General features: G+C 43.8%; 1 protein-coding gene across 2 annotated transcripts in view; it reads right to left on the bottom strand.

Annotated features, from left to right (window-relative positions):
• sema3ab (sema domain, immunoglobulin domain (Ig), short basic domain, secreted, (semaphorin) 3Ab) overlaps positions 1-16,537 on the bottom strand; it is a 45,775-nt gene extending 29,238 nt beyond the window's left edge. Inside the window, exon 1 of one of the 2 annotated variants that reach the window (XM_037108294.1) lies at positions 16,431-16,537. The gene's annotated coding sequence lies outside the window, so the exon portion shown is untranslated. The remainder of the gene's footprint in view (positions 1-16,430) is intronic. The other variant, XM_037108295.1, reaches the window with a different exon arrangement.
• Between the last annotated feature and the right edge of the window lie 1,806 nt (positions 16,538-18,343).

Raw genomic sequence — 18,343 nt, forward strand, 5'->3', positions numbered from 1 at the left:
AGAGTTCTCCACTCATCCACTCAACCCCACTGAACCCTCTCAATTCACATCTTATTCTAACTCTCCCTAACTTGATCTTTTTCGTTTCTCTTTTTAACTGTGGCTCTTTATGGGCCCTCAAAAATCTTTTTTTTTTTTTCTGACTGGCTTGGAAACCAATTCTGCGTGCACAGTCAAACTTTTCTTTAGCTTCATTCAGTTGTTTTATAGTGTCCTCCTTTTGCTTCTCAGCTTAGCCATGGTTAAAAGATATATTGAACAGTGGTCCAATGTGAAGAGGGGCACGTCCTTGACTATGGCCCAATCCCAATACACTCTCCACCCCGCTACCACTTAGACCTACTTCTCTCCCTCTGTTTTGCACATTCATGTCTAGAGATAGGTTGTCTCAATTCTTGATGGGATAGAGGGGTAAGGCGTGGTTGTAGGTCTACTTGACCGTTCAAACACATTTTTCAGGGAACACTTCCAACTGAGGGTTATGAGAACTGTGTTGTCTCAATGTACTATGGCCCTTGATCAGTGTGCTGATGTCTCAGTAGCCAACTAGCTTGCTAGCTAACCATACACTGTCATTTCTGATTTGACTTCTGATCAGAGAAGTTGTTGTAGTTGGTACCGCTCCTCTGAATTCAGGGCAGACTTTAAGGGTGGGGGCACAGGTTGCTAATGTTAGCCTATAAAGCAGGGCTAACATTAGTGGCGAGTGAAAAAGCAGGCTTCTTTTCTAATTGATGAGTTTTGCCACAGTAACACAAGCACAATCACCACAGCTGAAGACGCCATATTGTAAATTGTCTTCTGTTCGTAATGTGAACACCATCGCCATCAACTGATCACATATGGGGGTCTTGAAAGGTTTTCCCATTTCATGGGGAGATTTCAATCACTACCCCTTCTAACTCTGTTCTGGGGGCTATGTTCAGCACTAGAAAGTGAGGGCTAGGGGTAAAACTTGGAAATGGGATTGGGTCCAGGTTTTGGTTTTTACAGAACCCAAAGGGAGTTTAAAGGAGATCACCCAGAGGGCTCAGGGTACTCTGACCATCTCAGATAATCAGCTCGTGTGAGAGTGCAGTAAGAGAGGGGGGACTACTTTCATTTGCGGAGAGGGATGGTATGTTTGGAAGATGGGCCAATGAGAGCTGTGGAGTAGGAACAGCGGTGGAGATCTGTTGATACCCACTGAAAGCTGGAGGCCCCCATCAGACTTCATTCAGCGCTTCTTAAACAATGCCCTTCCCACCTCACCACACCTCCTGCCAACACAAGTACACCCCCAACCCCTCAGATGTCCCAACACACAAGCTGCTTTCCTCTTCTGCCTCTCTCTGAGCATCACCTACCCCCACTCCACACCAGTACATATATTAACCCCCATCTGCTGCCACGTCTCTACATCCATCTGCACCTATACCCCACACTGAAAAAAAAAACCTCTTTCTGTCACTTTTTTTCTTAATTTTTTCTTCCGTTTCATCTTCTCTGACCTTCACCTACTCTCCACAGGCCTGGGAAACATAATTTCCTAAATGAGAGGATTTGGCTCAGCAAAACAAACCACAAGCCCGAGACAAGCAAATTAACCATGTTTGCCGCCCACCTACCCTTTACAATACCAGCCTGCATAGTCCCCCCCCTGCATCCACCCACCCAGCTGTAGTTAAGATTAGCGTCATGACAAGTAGCATTCAGTGATTGGAACAGGCAGCATGAGAGGGGGAATAAAAAAACATATCCAGAAAAAGAACTTTTAAGGGTAAATGTTACTGGTTTGTGTATAGAATAACCTGTGTTTAATGATTTCATAAAATCATTCATCACGTTCCATCTGACTTCAGTTAATCTGAGCATTACAAATTACAATACGAGAATCTAAATACATATATGACGTTTTAATTCCCATGCCCCAGACAAGATGAGTTATGCTGCGGTGACGTAGTTTGCCCCACTACCGCCATGGATATTGGGTTGCTGCCTGTGACAGGTCTGATATATTGGCATTGCCGTTATCATGGGCATAAAACACACACACACGCAAGCGCGCATAGACACACACAAAGCATGCAGTGATGGAAGCCAGCTGTGTGAGCCAGCAGGTCTTGGTATGAAGGAAAAAGAGAAGGCCTCTCTTCACCTTAGGAGCTACTGTAACTTACCCCTGGAGCATCTGGGAGACAATATACAAGAAAGACATATCACATCATATCATATCCGCACAACAGCATTACTATTTAGAACATTAGTTGGGACAGAGTAAAATCCATACTTGAGTGCATCTTTCATTGCTGTCATCTAACAAAAGTGTGGAAAAACTCTCCTCCACGCCGACTCTTCTGTGTAAGCAGACTCATGAGGGTAGGGCACAAATAGACAGAGTGTGCTGTGCACTATTCATGACTGAATAAACCACACGCTGTTGGTGATTTACTCTTTCTTAATGAAAAATTGATGAAAAATACAGCGAAAATCCTCAGCTTTATGAATAAATTACTGAGAACAGTGCATCGCCGTCAACACCGAAGCAACCCCACCCTTATTGTGACAACCAGGGGATCCGCGACAGCAAGGCTGAAACTGTGCATTTTGTCAGTTCATACAATGCAGGAGAAAACATACATCATCGAGGCACATTAGACTTTGAAGAACGCTCATACAGCTTCTGAAATTTAGCCAAAATGTCATTTCATTCACAGGATCGACTCTCTTGGGGACACTATCAGTTTGTCTCAGATGAGCATTAATGGCGGCAATCAGAGGACACAGCGCCTGTTGTTGGAATGTGTTTCTATCTTCCACCAGCCACATGAATTTATCATCATCCATCAATATTTCAACCTTCAGGCTACCTGCTTTTCACCTCTACAGGGAACAACAAAAACACAGAGCCCCTCTCTGACTCACACCCGGAGATTACACGAACGAGGACAGGGGCTGTTGACATCACCTTTCTTGGTCGTATACGCCTAGAAATAAGGTCAGTATGGAAGATAAATAAGGAAGCTAATCAGCGGGACTTTCACTGGTGCATCCAGTAAAGACGACTTTTCAAAATGTGATTGTGTTAGAGAAGACACCATGTGCAAAACAGTGGAGAGAGTTGAAAGGGTGATCTATGAACACAATATGGCATTTGTGAACAGAACTTCTGACGACTTTGTGAAAGGCCTAAAAGTCACGTAACAATAATGCAATAGGATTCCTTTTTGTTTGCCTTCCTTCCTGGAGGTCGGAGTGCTGGGTCAGCTGTAGAACACTGGCCTGGAGCTAGTATCGTTTCTTTAGTTCTTTGTGGACTCATTCCAAGATATCATCTCTGAGCACATGAAGTTCTAACTTTTCTCAGTGATATTAATGATATCTGGAGATAGGCAGAGGTGTTGTGCAGCGCCGCTTGGCAGGGACATTTAATTTCCCTGACAGTCTTTTCCATGCTTAGGCCTCTGGAGGAGTTCTCGTCATAGCGTTCCGCTATCGTGGAGAATCAGCTTCTGTTCTCAACTGTATTTGACCCAACCAAGCTTTTATGGTGGGGAGATAAAAACCAGACATACAGTGCAGCTTAAGTCACGCACCATTTCTGTCTTGGCTATCTGTTAATGCATTACTGAAGAATAATATTAGTACTATTGCTTCCTTAGAAAGAAACCATCACACTTGCTGTACGATCCTGTTAGACTTTCCCAAATATCCTTTCATAAACTGAGCTCGGACAGTGTAAACTGTTCCTCGTACTGAATGGCTTCACTGATGGTTATCTGCATTGATCCTGAAAAATGCTTCCTGTCTAACAAGAACGCAGACACATTTTATACGTATGTGTGCCTTTGTGACTCTTTCCAAAAATATTCAGACGTTCAATGTTATCGCGCCAAAGCAAGCGTTGTATTTTACTACAAACAGGAAGTTATGGCAAATATACAACAAAGCAAAGAAGCAATGCAACAACAGTGAGACCCGCACAACTTGTTGTATTCCATCATTAAATCTGTCTTCAAACTCCTGCGGTTTTGCTGATTTACTGTACGATTTAAAATCTCACTTGTTCACTTTCCAGCGAGGGGAGGGACCTCTTAATGACAGAGAAACATCAGGAGAATAAGTGTGTGTCTGTGTGAGTGTATGTGTTTGTATGTGAAGCGGACAAGCTGAAACTCATCACTGATGCTGTTTATTGACTCAGCTCAGAGTGACAGCAGTCTAGACATCGCACAGCTCACTTCCTTCACGCTATAACAAACCAATGAACATACACTTCACTTTCTGTCTCTCTGTCACACTCCTGGTGGTTTTACACCGCAAACCCCCTGTAGCTCAAGGTGTGAAGAGGGAAGATGTTTGGAAAGAGGGAGGGAAAGAGCCGTAAAGCACTAAACCGTAGCGCAGCATGAAATGGTATACCTTCTGGAAGTAGACATAACAATAACTTCTTCGAGGCAAACTCGACCAACTCGAACCTCTTTTTTTCCGCTCATTGCGGGCAGTGCCAGTGGCAAAGTAGTTTGCAAGAACACAGGAGCCACTGTTCCAAAAGGGTTCAAATCTGCTGAAACACTGTTCAGGCGGATGCCTCTTTCGCCGCTTACACATCTCTGCCAACTCATACAGAGTCTAGAAATAATAATCAACACTCAGTATTTTCTAATGGTTTTCCTCCATGAGAAACAAAAATATGACGGTTTTAAAGGGAAATACTTTCGCTATATGACCGTCATTTTACACAGCAGCCGACAAGAGAACTGAGCCACTGGTCAGCGACTACTGTCATGGTATGCTGGGGCTTATTGGGGGTCAAAGGTTAGAGTTCATTAAAAACCAATACTGAAGACTTGGGATTATACCTCTGCTGAGTCTTTGATCAGAAGAGATGGGGGTCAGCTAAGAGCCTGTGTCACTCTGGGTTAAGCCTCACCTCTAAGCCTGTAACTCCTGCAGTCTGAAAACAATATCTCTCGTCAGTGAAGTCAAAATTTGTTAATATCACCAGCAAAATCTCTGACATAATCAATCAATCTCGCAATCTCATATATGCTGACTTTATGACAAATGAAACTACTTGGTCATGGAAAACTGAAATCAATGCTGACAGGTACTGTTGACTGGGAACCCTCACGTGAATGTTGGAATTGTACAGTATTTTTGTCTACACTGTACCAGATAAATGTAAACCCACCAGGACAATATCTTTTGGATTGTGGACTACCAAAACCTCGACTTTGGCATCACAGTCATCACCATCTTGTCTTTTTTTAAAGCCAGAAGTGACCATATGTTTGGAGCTGTGGTAGATATCCTGGTCAGATCTGACTTGGTAGTGACTCGTCAATCGCAAGGTAGACAAGCCTTAAAGCATACACTGCATTACTGTCCATTTTACCTGAGAAATCAGGCGAGAATTTATTTGCTCATAAGCTTCCACACAGTCTGACTACTAATTGAATCCAGTGAATTTTGCCTCCTGTTGCCCATAAAAATATATTTTACATATTTTATAGTCACTGATACCAGATACTTTTGATTAAGAGAAGTATAAACTAAATTATTATGTAAGAGAGCTTTTATGCTTTAATTTTTACTTTGATCACTGTTCTTTCCTATTCACAGGTTGAATGCCCTTGTCATGCTCCTTTGTGCATTTTAATCAAGTCACTTGCCACTGCTGACCCCTGAATGTGCACATCAGCAGTGCCAGTTGAGCCCATAAACATTGTGTGTTCTGACATTTAACGATGGATTAACTGACCTTGTCAATAGCAGGGGGGGAGTCTGAGGGAAGGAGGGGCTTGATCGATCGATCTGGGGCGTCTCTTTTAATGGGGCTTCTGGTGTTAAGCTGAGGTCAAACAGAAGGGATCCATGAGCCTTCCGTCCTTCCACCAAGATTTATACCTTCAATCAGAACCTTGACTCCGACATAAACCCGATAATTCCCATTCAGCCTTGGACTCCTCTGTCCTCACTGAAAACAATCTACCTCCTCTAAATCACACAGGGCCACAAAAGACCAGGGGGCGATGAGGTAGAAAAGGCAGGACAAAAACATGGATTGCAACAAAAGTGAAGAAAGAGAAGACAAAAAGTACAAAAGGAGAGAAAAAGTTGATGCCATTCAGCTCCATTGATAACAAGGGGCCAGAGGACAGGATCATTCTTTACATGAGGAAAGGGAAGAATCAGTGTCCACAGGTGAACATCACTCAACTGCGCAAAGCATCTCAGAGTGAGGTCATAACTGATGTGCTGCAGAGCCCGAAGGCTCCATCAGTGCTCTTAACATAACCTGTGATGCAGAAGCTTCCCAGGACGTTTTTGTTGCTGCTTTGTCAGCGACGAGGTCAAAGAAACGACTCGGGTTTCAGTCCACACTGTCCCATATAAAACCAACAGACAACCTCTGGCTGATGCCGCTTCTGTTGCGTCTCCCTTTCTTGTTCACACCTCTTTGCCCCTTTGCTTCCAGCCCGAAAGCTCACTCTGCCCTGGGGAGGTTGATAAAACAGCACCAATTCCACACTAATTAGTCGGGAGGAAATTGCACCTCATTGTAGCTTATTGCTGGACACATAGCAGAAATGTGACACGACATGTCTTTCATCCCGCCCTGACAGCCCAGGTGCTGACTCTTCATTCACCATGGTACATTCCCAGTGTTTTCAAGAATAAAGAAAAGTATTTGTATATATGCACTAGAATTAAATTGTTGCATTCTTTCCATGTACGTCTAACGCTTCGTTCCACCCCTGTCCTCGATCATCCACAGGTATGTCTTCAGCCTTGACTTCTGTTGCAGTCTTCCAGGTGCAGCTATATAATTTTTACAAGATTTTTAACGTCCGGCTCATAAATAATCTTGTGGCAAGTAGCGTTTATGTTTAATGTCAAATTTGCATAATGCCCCCTCACAACCTGCGCCTCGCAGTGACAGTCATTTTTCATCGATGTAAGCACTTCATGCAAACTTGTTTTTAACGGATCAACTTTCGTGTCACATAAAAAGCATTTATCAAAATAAGTCCCCCCGCAGACAAAAACAAGTCATCATGAAAGGAAAGTGTATTTGGTTTCACGTCTAAGTAGAAAGCCTGCATTCCTGTAAGGTAATATACGGCGCTCACTGACTACCAAGAGTTTCTGCTCCAAATTAGGGTTGGGAGGACCCCTACAACCTGCAGAGAGAGAAGGGGGTATTATTGTATGACCCCCTTAGCGAAAGTATCAATAACTGCCGGGCTTGTCACGGTCGAGTGAGAAAGACTGTTACCTGGAGCGAAGAGAGAAACAACACATATCCGTCTCTCAATCTCTGATTACAGCACTGATAGCAAAGCACCCTGCGCTGAAGTAATGTCAATACTGGGCAGGCATGAAGGAGAACTGAAGAGAAGAGAAACTTGCGGCATCCTCTAATATGAAAATATGTGGGGAAAATGTCCAGCTGTCCAATTAAGCAGAAGCTCCAACCCAGAAACTCATGCCCAGGAAGGAACCCTTGGCCCTGCTTTCAGTACCCAGTGTATCACGCCACATTAGTCAGGGACCGGTCTTTGCCAAGGCATCAAACACAGCACAGCCACTGCTCTCCAAGTCTATAAAATCTCATTCATCCACCCTTCCTTTCCCTAATCCCTTTAACTCATCCTCATCCAGGCCTGGATGCCTGCTGCTTGGGTGCCTCATCATGGCGCCCATAGATGTATAGTCTTAAGTGACCCATGGGTGAAGGGAAGATGAAGGCAGCCTCTGTTACAGTGAGCGGACACATTCTGGTAATGCTGCTGATTGAATACAAACACAAACAAAGGGACTCAGCAAACCATCCCAACATGCACAGTCACTCTGTTTCTGTCTGTGCAACCCTTGACCTCCATGTTCAGAGTCTCTGCCTCGCCGGCCGTGATCACAGAGGGTTACAGTGCCGGACCTGCCATCTCCAATTATACCGCTGTGTTCTGCGCCTTTCATCTCCCCGTCTGATCGGGAAACATTGCATAAATGCATCAATTTGTTTTCATCATTACGATGGATCCATTGAATTTGACTACTCCGGGTGTTGTAAACATGGGTTTAAATGACTGTTAATGAGGGCTTAGTTTTCTAATCTACTTCTATTTGAGGCAGCAGTTGCTCAGTCCATAGGGTGGGCGGTTGAAGTCCAGCGTGGATCAGCCATCACAGACGTGGTAGCCAGAGTCAACTTTGCGAGGCAGCTGAATTCCGACACACATTTATCAGCAGCCTTAGATGATCTACTGGCAGCTACAGGCATGGTTTTGGCAACGAGCAAGAAATCAGCAATGGTGGCACCTCAAGAGAGCAGCTTCCATTGCATCAGTGATATTTACATTTTAGGGCATTTAGCAGACACTTTTGTCCAAAGTGCCTTACAGTAATTCACACATACATTCTTACTCTGACGGCCAACCAGCACATCAGGAGCAGTTTGGGGTTCAATGTCTTCCCCAAGGACACTTCAACATCCATGCCAGCGGAATCGAACCAGCAACCTTCTGGTAATGAGCCACTGTTATTTCAGAAGTGACGAGTATATTTCATTGCATTTCTGAAAGCTATTCTTGAAAACATGTTTGGTTCTTTTCTTGACTGGCTCCAGTAAGGGTCTGTGTAAAATCACCAATCAGAGTGAAAATTGAAGATAAATGACACAGGAGAACTCAAGTAATCATTAACTCTGCCTACAGAGTTCACCATTTCAAGTTTCCACTAGCTATAAATCCACGCTTTGTGTGATATAACCGCTCTGTTTAAAACACGGCAATCTCTCCAGCATTAATGATGTGCTTTCTTTTGGAGATGCATTGCAAAGTAGCCTGGTGCCAAACCTCGTACCGCCACTGAATATTTTGCCACTTTTGTTTAAAACAATCAAATTGAGTGGAAAAACAGGGACACACTGAACTTCACCGCTCTGAATATGTTACAAAGCATAATTGAGAACACAATGTTAGCTACATTGTTAAATTGAGTAATTAACCAAACCCGCAGCAGTGTATTATCATGCCTGGCTCCCTCTGTCTCTGGTGTGTGTGTGGTCGGCCCTGCTGCTGCATAATATATTGTGCTGTGTTGGAGTTAGCAGCAGATGAGGGAAAAAAAGCAGCTCAAGTCCAGCTCAATATCATCTTGCAAAGTATAGCTCATGGGATGTATACGACCATATCACACCACGGAACAATAATAATGTCGTGAACAAACACTCAAGTCTGTTCCTGATTTATATTTATCATTTGCAATATTTCCTTCATGCTGCAGCCTTCACATGAGCTTTTCCGTTCTTGTTCCTTTTTCTCTCTGCAGGCACTGACTGACTTTATTTGACTGGGAACTGAGGTATTGTGGATGCTTTTGGACTGCTGTCACTCACAGCCATCACAGATGAGCTTATCGCAATGTGGCCCCGCCCCTTCGCCCCACGCTCTCCGCGGAAGAGTGAAGGTCAGCATTTAATGTGGGAGGGACGGGAATTAATGGCATACTTAGAAAGTGTTCCCAAAACAAATTGAAAACTCACCTCGGGACATTTGGGTCATTATAGCACTCCGCTTGACACAGTCTGTCACCCTCCCTCCCCTAAACAGACAGATAGAGGGAGAAGAAACACCCCTCAGGCTGTGTTCTCTGCTATGTTTACTTAAGGCATCCTTATCCTGTCACACAGGTCAATAAATATCACCATTTGACCGTGTCATATTTACGAGGTAACTGCTCTCAGCTGGTCCCACTGCTGTTGTTTCAGGGATTGCGGAGAAAAATTGAAATACAGTGACTGTACCCTTGCGCGTAATTCATTGGTGAAGAAAAGTTGAGCCGGATTCAGCTTTTTTTTTGCTGAATGGATTGTGCGTTTTACCAGAGCCGTGCACACAGGGCCTCGACGCACTGCCAATGCAGTAGTTTCAATTAAATGAATAAGGAGGCTGTTTTTCTTTTCTGTCTTTTTTTTTGTGCTGTTTGGTCTAAACATTGCCTTATCGTGTAATTGTAATTGTGACTATAAACACTGCCTGCGAGTTGTAAAACGGGTTGCTCGAAGCAGCATGGCTACGTGACAGATCAATCAGACACAGCTCGAAAAGGGAATAATCACAGAATATTATAGCACTGGATAACTGGCAAGGAGCAAGACTACATTCTTATTGATTAAGGACAGTTAATCTAACTAACAACTGGAACAAACAACTTGCAAAAATGCAAACAAGCAAAAATGTCTGAGATGTCTCGGTAAAGTTAGCAGTTCTGGACTCTTATAAGTTACATCCAGCCCAGCAGCAATAGAAGTTCTTTCCAGTCCAGTAAAAATGTTTATCAGTAGTCAGTCTAAATGTTTAAATGTTTCATTTAAACAAGCCAATTACAGTAGTTTCCCATAACCCCGGTGGAGATTAGCTGCTTTTCCACCAGCATTATTTAGCGAGCCGTTCCCTCACCTCTCGTGTTGTTCAGGTATGTTTAAGAGTCGGCGTTACTAAAGGTTTGGACCTATTTGTTGCTCCGCCAAACAGCAGTTACAGGCCAGAGGAACAAGACAGTGTTCTGCAAAAAATACTGATGATGTAAAAGTATAAAGAAAGCTAAAGAAAACTAACTTTCCTCGAGATTCCCCCCGCTACTGTCAGTCTGTAAGATAAAGCAGCTGGGTGACACTTTAATGTCTCATTTCCAGGGAGCATTCTGCAGTTAAAGCAGATTAAGCGAGATAACAGAGAGGCAGTAGATAACGTGTTAATGGGAGTTGCAGACATGTCGATTCGTCATGTCTTAATTAGCCGTACCTTCATTAACTTTATCTTAATAACTCTCTGCTAAAATTAATGACTCATTTAGCTAATTAGGATATCTTTGTGTGTGTGTGTGTGTGTGTGTGTGTGTGTGTGTAATTCAGTTCCTTGGAGCAACTTTAGCAAACGTCAAATAATCACTTAATTTAATTTAATAAGGCTTTGTCCTTCATAGACAATGGCGGACTTATTCAGAACAGCAGTCTAACCACAGAGGGTTTCTCACACTTGGTCTTCCTGGAATGTCTGTTTGGTGTGTGTGTGTGTGTGTGTGTGTGTGTGTGTGCAGGCACATCAACATGTGTCAGTGAATGTGTGCACCGCAGGGTGCGATGGGGGCGTGATAGGTAATACGGAGGAACATGCCCAGATCTCTGTTCCTCCACGCTTACTGCACCTACAGAAAAGAGTAAATCTGATACTTTGTCACAGTTTGCAAACAGAAGCGTCCGGTGGGGCAGAGGGGTTCACCGAATGGGTCAGCTAGCGTGAACCAACAGAGCGCCCATCTGTGTCAGCACCGAGAGGGGGGCTTCAGGTGGGGAGGATGGTGTGAGTGGTTCAGAGGTGGGGGGAAAAAAAGGAACTGAAGAGATGATGACGGAATTTAAAAGAGTGTCCAGACTGAAACAGGGAGGAAATCGTTTTTAAAAAAAGGAAGGATAGATTGGAGATGAAAGAGAGGAGCAGATGGAGATTCAAGTAAAAAAAAATACCCAGCAGGAGCACCGAGCAAACTCCGGTTTAGTGAATGCAGTAAACAAATAGCTTACTGCAAAGTGCACGAGCACATGTTATCACTAAATCAAACTTCTGTTGTCTCAAAGATGAAAGGCTGCCGCTAAAAGAGGACTTGTTGCTCACAGTTTGAAGCAGATCCATCAGCCGGGGCAGTGATGGAAATCTGAGCTGGTGTAAAGAGTGGGGTGGTTTTTCCAAGATAACCTTTGAGATAGCAACTGACCGCGGGTCAGAGATTAAGACACAGTTAAGATACATTATCACACTGATGTGAGCGAAGATGAGGGTTGTATTTCAACTAAAATAATCAGCTATTAAATGGGAAAACGACTGTTTAGATGAAATAAAAGGATCTAAATGAGTTTTTCAACATGCTAACTCCCTCGCACGTAGAGATTGTTGTTTGATTTTCGAACACAGTGTCGTGACATTAACAATTGTAAGTGCAATTGTAAGTTTTGATATCTTACCAAATCACATGGCCAAAGTCTCTGACATAATTCTATTGTTTTTTCAATGGGAAAACATGTCTGCAACTGTAAAGGTTCAGGAAGGCTGCCTACAGTAGCATACATAACACAATGAAAGCTCACATAATACAATTGTCATGTGAGCTTTACTACTCTTTCCGTCAAATTATATGGAAAATTCTTGCTACCACATGAAACAACAACAAAAAAACAATATTGAGTTCTTCACAATTCGATATATATTGACAGTGACATCGATATAGCATTGTTCTTCTCATGATATCTGCTATCACCTACTTTTCTCCCACAGACAAACAGTGACTATTATTCACATTGTGGCTAAGGAAGGAAACCATTATCACTTCAACCAGCTTGATCATCTGCATTTAACTACACCATGAAACTATGTAAATGAGGTGAAAACGGCAATGAGCATCCTGCATGTGTGTAATAGAGATACGTGGCTCTCATGGATGGGATATATGGGTGGGTAAAATAATTTATCTCAACTGAGGAAAATATTAATCACATTGCCTGCAGCGATCTCCCACCATTAGAAACAATAAGTGCATCTTCATGAGAGTCCCATGTGCGCATTTACTGTAACTTACTGTTAAGTTCATTGATTAGCTTATTTAAATCTCCAGAGGTTGACAGGATCCGTCACAATTTGCTTAATTAACGCTCTGTTTTCATTTTCATATGGCAAAATTGTTTGGATTAAAGCAGACTCCATCAGACAGCTGTCAAAATGTTTTCTATTGCAGGAGCAAATAGTTTGATTCCATTTCCTCTGAAGAGTTTCCTCTATCCTGTCAAGTTTATAACTTTTAGTTGTGCCCCTTAAATGTGCCACAATATTTGCAGCAGGGTTATTACTGTGCACATTTAAAATGACTAAAAGTGGCCTCTCGAACCAGAATTGGGATCCCCCATTATGTAGACACCTCTTATTAACTGAATTACGCATTCCTTTTAATAGCAGAGAAAATACTGTGCCATTGATTTTCGAACATGTTTTTCTTCAATGACACTTTCTCCTTCTGCTGCCTCAAGACAGCAATGTGCCAACAATGTGCCTGACCAGACTTTGCCCACGGGCGCACAGATGGGCGCAAATACACTCGCTGCTTATACGTGGGCGTGAAAATGACAACCGTGTAAGTCAGAGCTATCAATGGCACTTGCACTGACTTGTGCACCACTTGGCGTTGGGCCTAAGACATGGCCCTCACTGTACAGCAGCAGAGTAGCTTGTACACAATGATGTGGACACAGCTGAGGATTTCCCTTCATCGTGAATAACGACACACTGACTCGGATGATGCTTGTGTTTGTGAACAGCATCTCCTCTGTAGCTGATACTTGTTTCAGACGAGTAACATGCTCAACCCTGACAGTGGCACTCATTAGATTAGTTCTCCTGCACAGCTTAGGAATCAGCTGGTTTGTGAGCAGAATGTGTTGGTGTTTGTGTTATATTATGCGTTTATCAGATTATGACACAACAAACAGTAAGCTATTGAGTTAGATGTAAGCTACTTAATGCTGTAGCTAACTTTGCACCAAGGATAGTTTTTTACTCGGATATCTATCGCGGTGTAAGGCCATATGATCGTCTCAAAAATATGGATGTGTGTCCCCAAATTTGAGAAATTCAAGGAGGCTGTGGATCACCACCAATACTTGTGACTTATGAATGAGACTTTTGAGTTTAAGGCAGGTGATGGCAACCAAGTTAAAAAGCAAAAATGTGAACTGGAACAGTTGAGAAAAAGGATCAATGCACATAAGGAGCCTTTTATCACCAACAATATTCCATCAAGACAATACCTTCAAAAAACTGTTACTATTTATCTCTTTGTTTATCTCAGCATCTCTGTTAAATATTAGCAGTTTATAGGTTACAGCCACATGCCACAATCCACAGTAATCAAACACAGAAAGCCCTAATTTAATTACATTTGGGTAATTTTCCAATCTCTGGAAATGATTAAAGGCAGCAGTGGTCCAGCCAAAGAAAACATTCACATATCCAGGGATTAAGATACAGTAAAGTGTAGCTGAAGAAAAACCCCAAAGCTTTTCTGAGAAGTCTTCTGTCTACCTCTTCTAGAAACCGCCCAGCAGATCACTGGCAGGGGACTGATGCTGCTCTGAGAGCCTCCGCGAGAGAAATATTTAAGTGCCGGCAAACATTCGAAAGGAATGACTGTTCGTAACGACCAGCCGCCCGTGCCAGTGACAGACTATGGTGAGAGAAAACTAGTAGCACATTTCTTTTGCGCTATCTTAAGGTTCAATTAGCCCTCTGCACACTGACCCCAAAGCTGTGCGAGAAGAGGGTGTAATGAGAGGAAATGGCATAAGCGGCTCCATGCTTTCTGCCACCCTCCCCGCTGACGACAGGCGGTGGGGGAAGCTGCATTTCCACCGTCGGCAGTTTCACAGCTCCGTTGCACTGATATTATTCTAAACTTTCTACAGCCATTTCAAAGTGTCCTCAGAGAAGTTTTAAAACACAACACAGCCTCCGCGACAGCACTACTTTCGCCCGAGCTTGTAAAAGCAAAATCTGTTTTGTCTCACTGCAGTTGTGTTTTTGCACACTCCATATTCAAACATTCGGCTCCTTCTTCTCGGAATCCCGTTTCGCATTTTACAGTTTCTGGTTGAGCGGTGGCAGAGGAGTTATGCTAACCCCTCTTAACCTCACCTCCATGTGGTAACGGTCAGCTACAGTTAATGAGAGGTATTCCGTTGCACTGTGCCCGGAGAAACAAAAAACATGTGCGTGGTTTCTGGCTTTTCAACAGCTGACTATGTGAGGAGAGAAAAATCTAGACTAAATGTCAGGAGACAATGCATTTTCAGTTCAAGCTGGCCCAAATATATAATGCCTCGACAGAGATTCAGCACTTTGTGCATCCCAGAAAGCAGCCGGCAGCTTTGGGAGCTGGGACAGTGGGTGATAATGACATTGGCTTTGTTTGTTAAATTCAACGTCATGCATGCGGCTTTGATTTGATAAAAAAATGTGTCACTTTTTTTTTTTCATTCCTTGCTGTTAGTTTGTGGTTATATATATATATATAAGGTGCACAGTGGTCTTGTTGAGGAGAGTAGTCTGTTCTACCTCTGTCTCTCTCCAGAGACAGGGCAGCTGTGCTCTATCTATTTCTCCCTAATGGTGTGTGTGTGTGTGTGTGTGTGTGTGTGTGTGTGTGTGTGTGCGTGCGTTACAGTATTCGGACCACCACGAGCCTCTGTCAGCACCTTTAACTAGTCCCCACAGTGCAGCCCAGCAGTAAATACACTTTCACGCCTTTCAGCCTCTCCTCTCACTTAAGAGAGCACGTCCCTGTACATAGCTTTTAATTACAGACTTAAAAGATCAGTGTAAACACATACGGACACGAGGAGCACCATCCCAGGGAGTACTGTACAATTTACACCAGTTATTTCTCAAGGCATTACGAGCTACGTTTAATTCCTCCAACGATTGACAGCGTGCATCATTGGAAGGCAGCCCGAGGCCTGACTTCAGTTATTGTTTGCCATCAGACCATGCATTCTGAGTCCCATAGGTGCATATATTTATAGTTGGGGTGACCCTTACCATAGCCGTTGATGGTCGACTAAAGTTGAACTGCAGTGAGTGATCCTCAGTCACTAAAGGTGTACGGTAAGTGGGCGTGTACTTGCAAGTATGCAGTAATTTGATCCTCAGTCGTGACCCGTGCCCTCTGCAGTTTATCACGCAAAGATCTGATTGATTTGTGATTTCTTGGAGTTCTAAACTAAATACTGCAACTTTGAAATACGGCTCCCGAGAAACCTGGCGAAACAAACGACATGTGAAATATAAACCAATCACACCGAGGAGATTTCCTGGAGCTTCACGCCTGAATGAATCATGAGCTCTGTGAGTGTTTTCCTCCACTGAAGATCCCTGTCCAACCCCGGACCAATATGCAAATTATGAGACCCTACAGACTCCATTAAAAAGCCTTTAGTTTATTACCGAACACTTCATAATTCCATTAAAGTCAGCGGCCGTCGTAAATCACGCACAAGCACGCTCGCACAAACACAAACACACAGAGTCATTCTCCTGGTTACTGTACGGATGTGATGAAAAACACCAGATTGTGTTGTGAGAACACATGGCACGCCCCCCTCCGTATCTGCTACCCAGCCCAACAACACAAACAAACTGCGACTGAGACTCGTTTTATTTCCGTGACAAAAGGATGTGATCACTGAACTCCTTACCCTGACGGCATGGTATCAGCGATGACAAGACAAAAGGCGTCTCTAGGTAACTAACAACAACTGTTCTGTCTCGCACCCAAGGCAGACATATCAAATCTCCTAATACTGGAAGAATGCCGCTTGAACAAACAAAAGGGTGTTCACTTACACTTAACAATCCAGATTAATGTTCGTACAGATCGTCCCGGGTGTCTGAAAGAGTGTGTGCGAGAGAGCCAGCACCTTTGGGTGTGTGAGAGCGAGAGAGAGACACTGTGGATGAGTGTGCACTGAGTCCTGCCTCGTAGTAGTGTTGGGGGGGTTGGAGTAACAGCAGATGAGTTTAAGTGGGCAGTAATATCACTCCTCGCTACATCACTCTACCATCTGCCAACCGCTGATCGTTAGCATCTCCATCTCTCTCTCTCTCTCGCTCTCTCCATCTATTTTTAAAACATAAACACAGTTGTGTCCACACACACACACAAGCACACAGTTCCTTAGTTACTGTGAAAAATCACATCAGTGTGTGTGAACGTGTTGATGCGCCTCTGAGGGTCACCTGGGAGAGGAGCGGTGACGTCAGCCACTCTCAGAGGACACCGAGGGGCTGGCAGCGGGCATGCCCGCCTGCTGCCTGCCTCGGCGGGGAACCTGGGAGTGCGCAGCATTTGGCAAAGAGCGAGCGCACGATAGGGAGAGACAGGGGTGGGCAGGTATAGAGGGGTGAATGAAGAGTGTGGGTGGAGGGAATCACAGATGTGGAGTGCCTCCCTACTGAGAGAGGATGTGCGGGGATGCAAGCACGGCACTACGGAGATCCAGTCAAACGGAGAGAGGGGCTCATCTGTGACTCATTCACAGAGCCTGTGTGACTGACTGTGTGTTCCAGATGCCACAGGCACATAAAAAAAAGGCTACAGTGTGTACAGCCGATGGATCCCAAATGAACAAGATTTACAACTCTCCAAAGTGCTGTACACAGTAGAACAGCCTGCCTGGTAACCATTCAGACTATTCCAGCAGATCAGCAAGTCTTTCCTCTACGATGGTCCAACGCATGACTTCATGTGACCCGTTTCTCTGTATGTCTTCATTCAGAAAACACACACACACACACATACAGAGACATCATTGGGTATTAATTTAGAGACATGCGTTCTCACATCATATTAAAGCAGTTCTCTGTCGGAGCCCATTACTGGATGTCCACCGAGCCTTGACCACAATCCACTTAACTCGAGCTTCAATAAAAACACACACACAGAAATGGAACCGCGTACGGTCTTGGCATCGCATGTGGGGTTTTTTTTTCTTCAACACACACTGTCACCACCATGCGGCCGCATGTGCAGCACCTACAGAGAGCAGGCACTCTCAAGATGGCACTCGTCCCCCAAAAGGCCACCTCTGAGGCAGCATTTCCTCCCCGATTCATATACTTTTACATCTGTATTGAGAGTGAAATCAAAAAACATGGCATAATATTTTATATTTGTAATCACATGTTCTCTTGTGTGTTTATTTTTAGCGTAACTGGGTGTGTCTCTAGTAACTGAGTTACTCTATGGCTGTGTGTGATCGCATACCATCGATCAGCTCTTTGTGCGAATTCCATTAAACGCAAAAAACAAAACTGTACATTCAGTTTCAATAGGGCGCACAACTCGTAAACTCCAACATAAACCCATCCATGGCAATATTAGATGTCTGCTTTATAGTGGCTGAACCAGGAAAGATATCAGCCAATCCCGTCGTTGGATTGACGGGAGTGCACAGTTGAGATTCTCGGCGGTTTCAACTGATTTGGTGCGGCTGCCGATGGACTTGTAATAGGCACGGAGGAGTAAATATCACGATAATGCAAAAATTGCCAAAGCTAAGTTATCCACAGACGTAAAACCCGGAGAAGTTCGTGTCTTGAAAACATGCACGTTATAAGTACAACCTGTGGTGAAAAGGCATTTCAAAACTTATTTGACGGCAAAGTCACCAAACTTTTTAAGCAGATTCTATAAGATTCACTGGCAAGTCTATACATGCAGCTTTTATGTCGCAGGGCCATTAAAGTGAAGTTCTGGC

The sequence above is a fragment of the Acanthopagrus latus genome, chromosome 8 (assembly GCF_904848185.1).
Source record: "Acanthopagrus latus isolate v.2019 chromosome 8, fAcaLat1.1, whole genome shotgun sequence".
Taxonomy (NCBI): domain Eukaryota; kingdom Metazoa; phylum Chordata; class Actinopteri; order Spariformes; family Sparidae; genus Acanthopagrus; species Acanthopagrus latus.